The 15,702-nt window shown below is 36.5% G+C and overlaps 1 protein-coding gene across 1 annotated transcript in view; it reads left to right on the forward strand.

Moving 5' to 3' along the window:
• The first annotated feature begins 1,178 nt into the window (after positions 1-1,178).
• The window catches only part of LOC128865067 (P protein), a 111,589-nt gene continuing 97,065 nt past the window's right edge, over positions 1,179-15,702 (forward strand). Inside the window, exon 1 of the mRNA XM_054105001.1 lies at positions 1,179-1,324. The gene's annotated coding sequence lies outside the window, so the exon portion shown is untranslated. The remainder of the gene's footprint in view (positions 1,325-15,702) is intronic.

The raw sequence follows: 15,702 nt of genomic DNA on the forward strand, positions 1-15,702 counted from the left end.
AAGAAAACCCCTTACGTTTCCTATGCGACCCCATTAGGCAGTGCCCGGTGTAAATACCAACTACTATACATGTTGTTCTATTTTCATCACATATCATTTCGGATAGTATCCCTTTGTCTCTCCAAAATGTATTCGTTAAATTGACTATTTTTTACTATTAATTAAGTTTGGAAAACACACGATAAATAATTATAACAATAATATATATTTAATAAAGCAACTAAATAAATGCATATTTGTAAATTTTCCGAAGGGATGTAAATATTTGAAAACATCCTTTAAAACCGAAGTAAGTTCTATAGTCAATTGGGTTAGCATTTAAAATCTCCCAATTGTTTCGAAACAAAGCAAGAAATAAATGGTGATAGCAACAGCAGCAAAGCAAAATTGAATAGGAGTGATAAGCGGACACGTAAAAGCTTGTGCCAGCTAACGACCACACGCACTGGAAATGTGACTGGATAGATGTTTAAAGCAAATTAACATTGGAAATTTACGCAGCGTCGGTGCCAACGCCAGCATAGCTCTGCTAGAGAGATACCGAATCGATTGCAAAGTAAGCAGAGCAGCGTCGACGCACATGACAGACACACGATTGAGCGGCGATGGTGGATACATTGGTATTGGTATGCGTAGTTATTGTGCCGGCAAAGTCGTGGCTACCAGCTGCATCGGGCGCCCGGTACACATTCGGCATTTAGCGGCGGCGCTTAAAAACCAACAAGTTTGTCGCTTTTTTGTTTTGTTTGTTTTCTTTATATCAATTGTTCAATTTCAACTTCGGCATCAGCTGTTAGGTGATGGTGCTGCTTTTGCTGCCGCTGCTGCTGTCGCCTAACAAGGAAAAGTGCCGCAACCTGAGATTTATTTAGTGTGCAACTGTCGTGAGAAACGTACGTCGTCGAAAGTGTTTAGCGGAACGTGGCGTGTAGTAGAGTTCAATTCCTTTTCTTACAACCATTTGCATATATGTACATATTTACATGCCTCTGTATACATTATAAAATAGTTGTATAAAAGTGGAGATTAGTTAAATGTGCGCGCAAAAAGAAGTTGAACTGTGATTCGAGAAGTTCTTTGAATGGAGTTGAAAAATTATTAAAATTAGCACTTGGAAAAAAAAAAAAATTTTTCTATTTGATTTCATTGTGCCCACATATGTGCATAGTGGGAGATTTTGCTGTAGAATAAAATAAACTCTAAGAAAGTTTAATGCAGTTGTGTTGCAAAAATTGTTTGTTTATTTTAATAAAAAATACATTCCTGCATAGAAAAACCGAAATTTCAAATTAAAAAAAAAGATTTATTAAACAAAATATATATGGTAAATAAAACAAAATAAAATTAAACAATTTTATATTAATATTTGAAGTATGGTAGAAAAAATTAATAAGTACATATATAACTTTATTGGAGTCATCCAGTGATTTCCGTCAAAAATGTAAAAATAAAGGTTAGGTTCTAAATAAAAAAAGTGAAACATAATTGCGGAAAATTCCAGATTTTCCAATATTAATAAAACAACTTAATTTTGCTACAGATTTTGAAAGTAAATAAATATTTTCGATATGAAAAAAAAACAATGGACGCTCTTAACAAAGCTCTTATTGTAGTTAATAAAATGTGTGTTTGGTTTGTTCCCGCTCAGCAATTTCACTTGTACAAAATATTAAACTTCGAAATTTGGTTTTTATATACAAAAAAATTCAAGGGTACTGAACAAAATCTCAATAAACCACTTATTTTTAAGAGAAAACAGCCTCAAAGCTCTATTTAACTAAACTAATTTTTAAAAGTTTCGGAAAAAGTTCAATTCATACAAAAATTTATAAATTTTTCAAATTTTTATACACTAAAATATTCCGTTAAAATTCAATGACATTCAGGAAGTTAAGAAAAAATAATTACAAAACATTTAATAAGTATCAATAATAACTTTTAGCGGAAGTTCAAGAAAATAATAAATATTTTATTATAAAAAATCGTTCAAATTATTTAAATAGACATATAAATATAATTTCAGAAATAATAAAATATCTTGCATTCGAATTTGAAACTCTATATCGCCCTCTCTATGGCAAAATTATAAATGTGCAAATTTTCCGGGTTTGAGTAAATAGGTTGGCTTGATTAACCTTCACATATTTTATATTGTACCAATATCCAAAAAACCAAAAAAAATTTTTTATTTATCAGAAACCAAATCAGCCAATTTTGCGAGAGCAGTAAGATTTCAAACTTGATTTTCCAACATTATCAAGCTTCTAGCATAAGAGGGACGATAATATCTGAAAGAAGTTTAAGAAATCTAAAAATGATAGATAAAATAAAATTTATGAAACTCTTGTAAAAAATCAGAGTGATTGCGGTTTTATACAATGAAGACGCTTCCAGTAGAGTTCAAGCGCCATTTTCTCAACTGTTTTCTATCATTACACTTCACTTTATTATGGCGGTAAATATAATTTCTCTCGCCCAAAACTTATTAAATTCTCGGGCCTGAGAAATGAATGATATTTATGTGCTCTTTAAAAGCTTACAAGTACAGCTTTAACTGAAATGAAACTCATTGAGGCAATGTAAGTTAATGAGGAGCAGCTGGTTTTGCTTACCGGCATCAAAACATGAAAACAGATGGATAAAATTGTGAATTTCTATTCTTGTCACATAGGTGAGAAAACGAAATAGTTAAACAGCACTTTAGAGTTATTAATAATTTATGTGCTCGTTCTGTAAAGCTCAGTTTATTTATCGTGTGAGGAAATAGTAGCTCCAAAAGACTTTCAATAAACTTCAAAAAATATAATTGAGAAGAACAACAAAGAAAATTTATCACTAAATGTTTCTAAAATAAATTTTACAACTATAAATTATAAAAATTTAATATAAAAATATTAAATTTTTTAAAATTCATATAATACAAGTTTTCTTCTACTTTCGTTTTAAATTCAAGCGTTCAAATTATTGAAAAATTCTAGGAACTCAAAGAACCCAACCTAATATGGAAATCAAAAACAAGAGTTCCCCAGTGCTATCGCATGTGTGCCAAATGTTTTCCAACATTCCGTCTGTTTAAATATTTACTTTGTCATCAATAATATGTAAGCATGTGTCCGAGAATTTCGTATTTGCCACTCGATTATTTTCTTTAATGCAGACCACGTTTGCAACGCCTACTCTTATCTGTAACATTTACAACAAACAAAGGCTTTGCCACAAGTACAAATCTAAACATATGTACAGGCTGCGATACCTGCTTTAGCGTATACGCACCTGTATGTATGTATGTATGAGTACTATGCATAGTGGTCGCCAAACTTAGCTTCCAAAAGCAAAAACAAATAAACAAGCACTTCAGGTTAATTGAGCGACGTGAGTAGCGCAGCAGCGAATTTCCAAAAGTGGCACAGCTGCTGGAAATTCAGTCGCTTCGAAAAATAATAGACAGCGTTAAACGAGGAAAGCCGATAATGTTTAATGATTTCAGATAAGATGCCGGTTTTGCAGCTGCAGTTGAGTGATGTGCGAGATATGTAAATTATACTTGAGAGTAATTGTGTAGAAACATACGTAGGCACATGTATGTTGCATATGTGGTGTATATATGCAGGTGTGTGGTGAAATACTTTTCCATATCTGCTGCTTTCGCTTTGATTACTTATACTAACTGCTTTACTTTCTTATTCATTACATTTGTTTTGTGTCATGCGTACAACAGTGCGTATGAGCAAAATGGGAATGGTTTTTGTGTATAAGCATCAGCTCAGCATGTGGCTTTCGTGATTTGCATTATACAACTATATACAAACATATACAGAAATGTAAAGCAAAAGTACCGAAAAAATTTCAACATAAATTGATTTCTCCAGTTCAGGCCTATAAAAAGTTGAAATTAATTGTAACATAATTCTTCACATCTTTTGTTAGGCCAGCGCACAGAGTATGAAACTATTTATTAGTTGACCATTGGAAAATGCCAGTAATTATCAAAATTGGAATATATATATATATATATATATATATAAATATCGTAAAGCTGATAAAAAGTCATGAAACTATATGTGATTTTGCTTTTTTTTTTGTGAAATAAAATTTAATTTTCTTATTTTTAAAACGCAAAAATTATTTACTAAAAACTTAGCTCCATATGCAGCTACAATTTTGGTCCAAGACAAAGTACAAACTCCTCGCCAGAAGAATTTTTTGTATTTTAACGTAATCTATTTCAGTTAACTTATCAAGGCAAACTAACTCCTGCAAGTTCTGACTGCTTCGCTGAATTAATCAGTAATCTGAAGCAGTTGTGCTTGATGAATAAGGCGGATGGGGTAGCACTTCCAGGATCTTTCCATCTAAATATGCTTTCACGACTTATGATATATGCAGTCTGACATTGTAATGTTGGAAAATGTATTTACGATGCTTATTTATCCATTCTGAATGATTTTCTTCTATATTTCGCTTCAAGCTTGAGGCATTTTCAGACGCTTTCAGAAATTCAGAATCTACCAAACCTTACTGGGTTTCCATGATATTTGTTCTTAATATTACAATTATATTTTTTCATTTTGTCGCACTAGACGGTGCATGTTCACCGTAAATCACCATCAATTCTAGCAAAGCATACGTTTTTGCTGTAATTTTACTCGCAATGAAATATGTAGGGCAATAAAGCAAATGATGTTTATTTAGAATACAATTTATTGTTTTTGTTTCCAACAAATGCCATATATTGCGTAGCTGAAATGAAAACAACAACGTTAGGCAACTTCTTCTGTGGCAAAAAATATCTAAGTAATAAATACCAAGAATTCAGTCGCATGGTTATTAGTAGGGCGACCAGAAATATACCATAAAAACATAATTTTAAAAGCTTAAAATGTGCTCGAAAAATATCTAAAGTATTCCTCTAAAGAAATAAGTAGCTAAATTTTTCTCGTGTAAAAATCTATCGAATTTCATTCAAAAACATACAAAATCACTGGTAAAAGCAAAATATTACAAATTTAGTCCGTACTCCCTTACAAATGTATAGAACTAAAAATGCAGCATAAATATTTTTGTTACAATAAATAACAAAATACTATTTGGATAAATTAAAAAACAAAGTGTCTTTTCGCGGAATACATTCCGCTGGTAACTGACGTGAACTTAAAGGCAACCATTTCAGTCACTGTACATTTTTCTATGAGATAAGTCAAACTACCGAATTCAATTTGCCTTATAACAGGCCTCTTCTATTGGTCACTTCTCTGTTCGGCTCACTTCACGAAAAATGCTGCTTCCGGGTAGGGTTATACCTCATAAAACTATATTACTATAACTCTCTATCTTACAAACAAATGTAATTTTAGGCAGCTTTATTCCCGTCTTTCCAAGATACGAGATGCTTCACCCATACTTCACTTGCTCGATTGGCGAAAAGACGAGACCTAATATTTTTAAGCTCCTTGTTACATATGAAAAATGTACAAACTTATTTTTTTCTTCAACTCTGGTAACAATTTCAGTTTGTACTGAAAAAGTCAATGATTCCGCTTCAATTATTCTAGTTACTGCAAATAAATACAACTTCACTACGAAGTTCATTATTGCGGAAAAAAATTCTATGCTATTACTATTGCTACTTCACAATCAAGATCTTCTTCTTCTTAATTGGCGCGATTACCGCTTACGCGATTTTGGCCGAGCTTAACAAAGCGCGACAGTCATTTCTTTCTCGTGCTATATTAGTTGGACACACCAAGTGAAGCCAAGTCCTTCTCTACCTGATCCTTCCAACGCAGAGGAGGCCTTCCTCTTCCTCTACTACCACCAGCTGGTACCGCATCAAATACTTTCAAAGCCGGAGCGTTTGTATCTATCCGGACGACATGACCCAACCAACTTAGCCGCTGGATCTTTATACGCTGCGCTATGTCTATGTCGTCGTAAAGCTCATACAGCTCATTGTTCCATCGCCTGCGATATTCGTCGTTGCCAACGTGCAAAGGTCCAAAAATCTGTCGCTTCATCGGATGTTGTCATCGTCCACCCTTCTGCGCTATACGTTAGGACAGGCATGATGAGAGTCTTGTAGAGTGTTAGTTTTGTTCGTCGATAGAGGACTTTACTACTCAATCGGTGATTCTACGTTAGATTTCAAGGCTGACATTGTTATCGGTGTTAATGTATATATACGAAGCCCTTTACAATCTCGAAATCATAACTGTCAACAGTGACGTGGGTGCCGATACGCGAGTGTGCCGACTGTTTGTTTGATGACAGGAGGTACTTCGTTTTGTCCTCGTTCACCACCAAACCCATTCGCTTTGCCTCTTTATCGAGTTTGGAGAAGGCAGAACTAACAGCCCGGTTGTTAAGGCCGATGATGTCAATATCATCGGCATACGCCAGCAATTGTACGCTCTTATAAAACAATTAAGATAGTGAATGATTTTGTTGATGATCTCAAAGTTTTGGACGTGATAGCCGACGATGTGAAGCCAGGTCCCCCAACGTGTTATTATTGATAGTGGGTGGAGTGGTAGATTTGGAGCGAACTCTTTAAAGATTTTTATGCGTTCCAGGAATTTCAGAAAAAAATGCCTCGCATTTGAAATGAAATGGACACGGGCTGATGAATTTCCAATTGCTTATTGAAAAAAAAATGAAAAATTTCATATGTATGCACTAAACTACATATATACTCGTATTTATATATTCCTACAAGGAACATAGGACCGTTATTAAAATATTCCCATTTTCTCTGTGTAAAGCTAGACATTTTATCTCCCACCAGCTCTTATTTTGGGCTGCAATTTCGAGCTCGATCTGCCTTTTTCAGGTATGTGCTGGACGTCCTGGCCTATGGCTGCCCTGTGGATTCCATTCAATAGTTAATTTCGTTACGCGCCCCGTCGGTCTACCCAAAGGCCTGTCTTGCTTTCTGAAGTCTGTGATTAACATCAGTTGCAGACCCGCCAACGGTGGTAATAATGCTACCCAGGTAGCAGAAGAAGTTGACATTTTCGATCGGCTGGTTATTTATTGCGCAACAACGTTGTTCGTTGTGTTGATTTGTAGTGTTTTGATTTTATTAATATTGATTTTGGGGCCATAGCAGATTGTCACTTCTGCAAGACTTTGAATTTTTATACTCATGTCAGTAAAGTCATGTGCAGGAAAACAGATATTGTCTGCTCTTTTTTCGCGCATTACAATCGTCATAACCATGTCGAGAGCAATAGTGGGCACACAAAGCAGTCCTGTCGGACCCCAGTACTCACTGGGATTTTGTTGCCTAGAGAATTGTTATGTAGTGGTCTACAATTGTTGGTATAAGCTCTTGATGATCGATATAAGCTAAGCTTTGACGGCACTCCTTTACATGTCAGTGCTTTTCATATAACATCGTGGGCGAGTCGAATGCCTTTTCGAAGTTGACAAAGCAGAGATATAGAGTCCATTTTTATTCATCTGACTGACTTTTGTTGTCAGAAACCACACTGTTCAGGTATCAGCTTTGAAATTACTTTTGCTGCAAATTTTTTCCAACTATTTGAGATATTGTTTTGTTTAATGTACTAAATAGAGTGATACCACATCAATTCCATCTTCCTGTAACGTCTCCCATCTTGCACTGAATTACTACTTATATATTGTAATATATTTTCGGCTGCTTTAGTCATTAGCTTTGGTACCCTTCAATTGAACAACGATGAGCTTTTTGCCATTATATGTGTGGATAAATTTTCCATTGTACAAGTAACTATCCAAAGATAGTCGTAGTTAAATTAAAATTGAAAATTATCAGAATTTTCTCCCTCTCCGTGACATTTTTATACGAGTATTAAATGTAATATGTTAGTATAGCATACTTTTCGACGAACTAAAACTAAGAGCTTTAATTTCCCAACTTATTTTAACTTACCTTAGTCTTTACGGTGCGCGAGAAACGGCCGCAATACGCGGAGAGGCATGAAAAAGTGATTCTACAGCATGACAACGCTCGGCCTCACGTTGCCAAACCCGTTAAAACCTACCGAAAAACACTGAAATGGGAAATTCTACCCCACACGCAATATTCCCCAATTATTGCGCCGTCCGATTATCACCTGTTACGATCGATGGCACATGGTCTAGTTGACCAGCAGTTCCATTCCTATGAAAACATCAAAAAATGGCTTGATCCGTGGATAGTCTCAAAAGATGAATAGTTTTACCGCGACGGTATACGAGATCTACCGGAGAGATGGGAAGAAGTAGTAGCCAGCGATGGGCAATACTTTCAATGATTCACTTGTAACCACTTGTAATCAGAATCCAATAATCTCAGTAGATAATTTCAAACTAATATAGATTTCAATGCAGTATTAATTTTTGTATGCAGATAATTGAAGCTTCCAGTTAGACCACATGATTTTGAGACTCAGCGCGCTAATCAGGGGCGGTAGATCTGGTCGGAAAACCCCATAGAAATCACTCCTACACACATTTTCTGGAGCCTGAGCTACCTCCCAGGCGAGTCAGGAGAGATTTCGTCAACTACACCGACGAGACGCAGGATCAAAATAACTGCAACGACTGGATTGCACAGCATACAGGCAGACATTAATCGAAAAACCCTCACCAACTTCCTGAACTCCCGACCCCCCGTCATCGTGATGCACAAACCAAGAACGGTGTAGTCGCAAATGTATGATTATGTGGATTCTTGCAAACTATGTCTAACACGCAGGCAAGTGCAGGAGAAGGTGCGGTCAAGAATGCAATTTCCCTAAAATACCTTCGAATTGCAGATTGTATATGGAAAGACCAGATGAAATGCAAAATCAGCAGAACGTTATGGCCCACCTACAACCTCAAGCAATCGTCGACATTGATAAACATGAAACGACGGGACACCTGTAGACTCACGACAGTCATAACTGGCTTCTGGTCTATCGGAAAACAAGCCGCCAAAATGGGCGTCCCTCACAACACATACTGTCATAGTTGAAACAATCTTCCATTTCCTCTATGAATGCCCTGCCCTATGGAAGGACAGAATGTTAACCCTGGGCAAACCGCTGTTCGAGAGTCTCGAGCAATTGTCTGGCTTAGACGTCAACAACCTAATAAAGTTCCTAAACCGCACAGACTGGATATAGTCCTGCTGTAAATAACTGTTAAAAAATTTGGTAACGAGGATGTGGCAACAAAACGGTGCGGAAGCGCTAGTTGGATTCTGGATGAATCACCACTCTAACCAACCAACCATCCAACCAACCATCTTCATTTATATCCGCATATTTTTGTATATATTCTGGACGTCTTTCATCCTTCTGAGTATTGAGGTTCCTTTTGAATTGTGCAAACAGAGTCCATAAGCTGTATTGTCAGTGTAGAAGATAATATTTTCATTTTTACTACCATAATTAAAGGTAGCTGCTTATATAAAATGCTGTTTCAACTTTAAAACCATGCAACCTACCATCAACTTTAATTAATAAGGGTTCTAGGCAATTGCCACAATGAGGGAAATTGTAAGGTTAGCTAGGAAGCTATGACACGAAACTTCCAGATGGTTCCACTAGTGATGACTCTGGTGTACCCACTGCCCAAGTGACAGTGGTAGTGGTACATTTGAAAGCTCGGGGATTAGATGGACTGATAGGTAGTATAGTTTTTACTGAGAGTCTCTACACTAGTCGGCCTACTTAGCTTTTAACGGAATTTTCAAGATAACATTTAAACTGACAACCCAATGGACTAAGATGAGAGGGTGAACGGATTTGGAGCAATGAGAAAACTTATCGGGCAGTAGATTCGGCTATGAGGTCTGATCAGGAACTTCAATTCTGGTACCACGGATACTAGCAATCTAAATGGTACTTCGTGAAATTTTGTGGTAGTTATGGCTCACGCTCAATTAACGCTCAAATGTAGGTATAGTTTGGCTTTCACTTGGCTTTGTGCGTAGTTGAATTATCAACGCGTTCTGGACTCAAAGCACGGCAGTAGTTTTTGATGGGCCTCGAAACTTATCAAGATGGTAGGTGTGGCTATTCTGTACTCATATTGGTATCGTACTTCGAGGCGCTGATAAATGACGCGTTTTTGGGCAACGTGCAGTCAGGTTGCCTCTGCCAGGTGTACGTGCGTGTAACATAGCTTTCTGTTCAGTTTTCAATTTTCAGTTTGCGGTAGGAACTTCTTCAGTAATATTGATTTCGGCGAAGTAGAAGCTTTTCCACGGTTTTTTGCTGAAAATACTAGTACGGGATTCCACCATTCCTCTTCAGCTCTTCTTTGTAAACCCTCTTCTAAGCATAGTAAATGCTGCTGTTCGCCGATGAACTTAATTTTAATTCTCATTTCGAAATTTAAATCAGCATTGGCTATTGACTTATTTCAATCCAAAGCCACTCAGTGCATTCCCTACCCTCAGAAATGCTGAAATGTTTTTAGTTTTTCCGTTTCTTGACGCCACCTTTTTTTGTTCCTCCTTGTTCTTCGTGCTCAAGTTCGATTACCACCTCTTCACAGCCGAACAGCTGTGTTGGAAATTTAATTAATTTATCTGCGCGCGATTGGTTTTTACTTTTACTGACCATCTGTTCGGTATGTCGTCAGCTGAGCTCATTTTCCAACACATTCTGTAAGTGAGCATATCCCGTGACTGCGACCTCACAACTTAACGCTGACACCGACTGCGTCACATTGTCACAATGACATTGGGTCACCACTTGAACACTTCAATGGTGGCGCTTCACTGTGACACTGAATGGTCTAATTTTATCCTAATCGTTATTGTTGTTATTGTGGTTTTGTTGTTGGTAAGGGTTGTGCGTGGGCTGAGCGATTACTTGTTTTGCTCGTGTCCCAGACTGTTTTTGTTTTCCTCTTTGTCTCAAATTATTTGTTGTTACTCTTTGCCTTTGCTTTTATGGCATATTTTCACATCCGTCTACACAAGTTCTTAATTCCATTCCGAGGCAATGGTGCTTTGCTGAGCTTGCATGAGCGGGTGTTGTTATGGTAAAATTTGTTTAGTTGGTGTGTTTTCTACTCATTCTATTGACAATTAATTCATTGTAATTATTTTCTGCAATGCAAGCGAAAATGTTTTGGTATCACACGAATAAGAGGCACACACACATTTAATAGAATATGACAAGAGGGATAAGTGAAAAACTTGGATGGCTACTTATTTTTTAGTCAAAACATTACAATCAATTTGTTTTTTGATGAAACAGAAAGAATAATTAAAATCAACTTACGGAATTTATACATTTCTCTGCTCAAAAAACAGTCTGTAAACGATCCAGGCGCTTTGCTAAATGTGCAATAGAAATTCTTCATTCAAGAAACCAGCGCGTGGCATTTTCAAGGACATGCTTGGCTTACCCACAACTCAGCTGTGGCAGCGGCAAATGCCTCAATAGTGACCAATAAGTCATTTTAGCAATATTTACAAGATATATGTATGTAAGTAAATAAAAGCTGAAATTCTTCTTATTTACGAGCAAAATTCTTACATCGGACTTCAAAGAAAAATGTAATTTAGTCGTGCAATTCATCAAAGCATTTGGGCTCCTGGAGGTGAGTTTAATTGCTTGGAAGTAGGGGGTTTGTTGTGACGTTGGATTTTTATAAACCTTTTGCCTAAATTGGTAGAAAGAAATGATGTGTTCAAAAGTTGATGCTTAATGACATAGGGGAAAGAAATTTCAATTATTGTTCAGGAATTCAATATTTTATTGAAAGGAATTCAGTTAGTTCACTATTTTATTCTTAATGATTTGTAGTTGGTGCAAAATTATACTGCAGTGTATTGGTGATATTCTTGCACTCAGAAAGTTTTTGAAATTTCCCAAAATGCATAGATATTTATTTAACTCCCTTTAAAGTAATCTCCATTGCGTAAGGCCTAGCTGCGAAAGCTTAATGTGATTTCTCGAAGAACTTTGACAAGTTTTCACATTTAATATTTCAACTGGAGTTTACAGTACATCTCTTTCATTCTATTTTCTTAACTTAGTAAAATCGTACTTTCCCAATAGATCTTTGTTTATTAAAATCGAAATTTGTAAATATAATTATTTTGCTACGGCATTAGGTGTCCCACAGGGGAGCATCCTGGAACGGAACTTTTACTGTTTGTCTTGCTTTTAAAGGATGTTGCTACTTGCTTTATTGTTTGCATTGTAAGCCCATAATTGACTCCTCATTGCACCTATTCTGCAACATCGAACCAATCATCACTTTACCGATACCTCACGGGAAAATCTGTTGCCGTGCACTTGGTGGGAATCTCCAAGACAGCCGAAAAAGACGATGACCTGAAACATAATGGCGCCGCACCGTTTTGAAGGAGGCAGGAAATGCTGGAAAATCAAGGCCGAAGTTAAAGGATGTAGCAAAAATCGAACTCGGTTCAGATGTTTCACCTCGACCCCAGGAGCTAGAGGAAATCATGATGATCATGATTGCGGGCCTTAAACTCTTTCGTAAAATAAACCGTGTCTCTGATGTCCTGTATTTACCCACTGAATTAAATAATTTCGCTGAAAAAGAAATTTCGTTGTTTCGCCCTTAAACCCTAAAATTTTTCTGATCCGGATGAATTGGTTGTCCAAACCTTCTTGAGCAGTTTTGTTTGAATGTACATCTCAAAATCATGCCTCCACATTTACCTTTTTATGCGCTTATTGTTAGGGCCAGTTAGCATTTTTTTTTTTAGTTACTGGAGCTTAGTTGAATTTTCTATTTCAAATGGATCAGATATATAAGTAGATTGTGCTTTACCCAGAAATACTTTGAAATTGTATACTGTACTCGAGTCTGTAAGGTTGCAATATGATAAGTTGAATGAATTGAATTGAAAATTAGTTTATAGACTAATTTGTTATAAATAAATTAATAAAGTAAAGAAGAATCTCAGAGTTTTTCTTTTTCTTCTGCAATAACCGGATAAGCGGTTTTGGCCGTGTTTAACAAAGCGCGTAAGTCATTTCTTTCTCGCACTGACCGGCGCTAGTTGGACACACCAATTGAAGCCACGTTCTTCTCCACCTGATCTTTCCAACGCAGAGGAGTCTTTCCTCTACCTCTGCTACCACCAGCTGCTACCGCATTAAATACTTTCAGAGCGGGAGTGTTTGTTTTCAGTCGGACCACATAACCCAGCCAACGCAGCCGCTGTATCTTTATTCGCTGCGCTATGTCTATGACGTCGTAAGTCTCATACATGCGGTTCATCGTTCCATCGCCTGTGATAATCACCGTCGCCAACGTGCAAAGGTCCAAAAATCTTCCGCCGAATCTTTCTGTCAAACATTCCAAGGGACGCCTCATCGGATGACCAAGCCTCTGTGACTTCCGTTAGGTCGAACATGATGATAGCCTCATAAACTATTAGTTTTGTTCGTCGAGAGAGGACTTTACTACTACTACTCCTTAGTCCAAAGTAGTTATTGGTATCCCTCACAATACATACTGTCACAATATCACTGTCACTTCCATTTCCTCTGTGAATGCCCTGCCCTATGAAAGGACAGAATGTTAGCCCTGGGCCAACCGCTGTTCGAGAATCTCGAACAACTATATGGCTTAGACGTTAACAACCTAATAAGTTTCCTTAACCCTTCAGAAGGCGCGCTATGAGCATTTTGCTCACGCAATTTTAAAATTGCCAAATTTTCAATGTTTACCGTTAGTCCTAGAATAACGGCGTTCAGTACCTCTAAGTAAATGATTTGACTTTGCAATAAGAAGCATTCGAAGTGTGTAGTGTGCGAATAGAGATCGAAGGTATTGGTTTACTTTATATGTGCGGCATTTTGCTCATTGCGCGCCTAACTACGTAAGTATTTTGATACATTTTTTTTGCAATAAACGCGTATAATTTCTCTTTATAATTATTTAGGTAAATTTTTTAACAAAATAATGGAAACTAATAGCAAACGTCGTCGTCTGGTAAATGACACCTCACAAATTGCACCTTGGTTGGACGAAATTTTGGATGACGAGGACGACGAAGAAGAAGACAATCTTCTGATGCCGACGCAGGTTTTGATAAAGATGAAAACGTCGAAATGCCACGAGGAAGGCGGCAATTTTATTTGGGAAAAGATATGTGTGCAAAATGGGCTATGGATGTACCCACTCGCAATATACGTACTAGACGCCGTAACATAGTTACACATCTTCCAGTAGTTAAGGGCACAGCGAAAGACGCTATAACCCCTTCACAAAGCCTCGGACTATTTTTGAAAGATACTTTACTTGAAAAATGTGTAACATACACAAATATGTACATTCAAAAAGTGACTGATTTGTACCAAAGAGACAGGGATTGCAAGGAAACAGATTTGGCGGAGATGAAAGCTTTTATTGGAATTTTGTATAAAAAAAAATTGAATCATTCAAATTTAAAGGAGCTTTGGCTAGATGATGGAACTGCTCCAGATATTTTCAGAGCAACAATGTCGATCAAGAGTTTTTTATTCCTAGTCCGTGTGATTCGTTTCGATGAAACTTCGTCTCGTTTAGCCAGATCCCAATTAGATAATCTTGCAGCGTTCAGAGAAATATTTGAAGAATTTAATGGCTATTGTTGCGAACATTTTATTCCTGGGGAATACTGCACCATTGACGAAATGCTGGAATCTTTTCGAGGAAGGCGTAAGTTCCGAGTTTATATGCCTAATAAGCCAGCTAAGTACGGATTAAAAATCAACGCATTGGTTGATTCAAGGACGTTTTACACTTATAAAATGGAAATATGCTGCGGAAAACAACCACCAGGACCTTATCAGTTAGATAATTCACCTGCTAGTATCGTCAAAAGAATTGCTGCTCCAATATTAAATACAGGCAGAAATTTAACTCTGGACAGTTATTTTATGTCCATACCCCTGGTTGATGATCTTTACAAAAACTACAGCTGTTGGTACACTAAGAAAAAATAAGAAGGAAATTCGTCGTCAATTCATTTCGACAAGAGGAAGACCACTACCTCATAACCTATTTGGTTTTGGTGAAAACAAAACTATTGTCTCGCATATTCCATAAAAGAAAGATAAGAAAATTGTACTTTTGTTATCTTCTTTTCACACCGACGTATAACATTTTATAACCACACAAAGGGTGGAGTAGATACTGTGGACAAGATGAAGGAAACTTATTCGGTATCCAGAACTACTCGCAGGTGGCCCATGCGACTATTTTTTACAATTATTAATATTGCTGATATAAACGCCCAGATTATTTATAAATGCAATACCCAAATCATGACACAGATAATGTTATTTTTGAAAGAAATTGCTTTGGAGCTTATAAAGCCAAATATTGTACGTCGTCAGACTATCAAAACACTTCCAAGCTCATTAAAAGAAATTATATCTCATATAGTGCCAAACAATGAACATTTAAAATAACGGATTTTGCGCATTGTGTCCCAGGCGAAAAAATAAACGCACCAAAAAAGGATGTTTTTTGTGCAACAAATTACTCTGCACCGAGCACGCAAGAACTATATGTCCAACTTGTTTCGATTGCTCCTTTAACAAAGATCTGGCTCAATATTGAATTTTTATTAATATGTATTGCTACTAATTTAAATTTTTTTTTTGTTGCTAGTGAAAAAAAATGTATTGAATTTTCGTTTTACCTTTTTTATGTTATCAAAAATAGTTTCTAAGAGTTTAAAAGTCAAAAATGCATATATCTTAATAA

Source organism: Anastrepha ludens, chromosome 5 (assembly GCF_028408465.1).
Source record: "Anastrepha ludens isolate Willacy chromosome 5, idAnaLude1.1, whole genome shotgun sequence".
Lineage (NCBI taxonomy): Eukaryota > Metazoa > Arthropoda > Insecta > Diptera > Tephritidae > Anastrepha > Anastrepha ludens.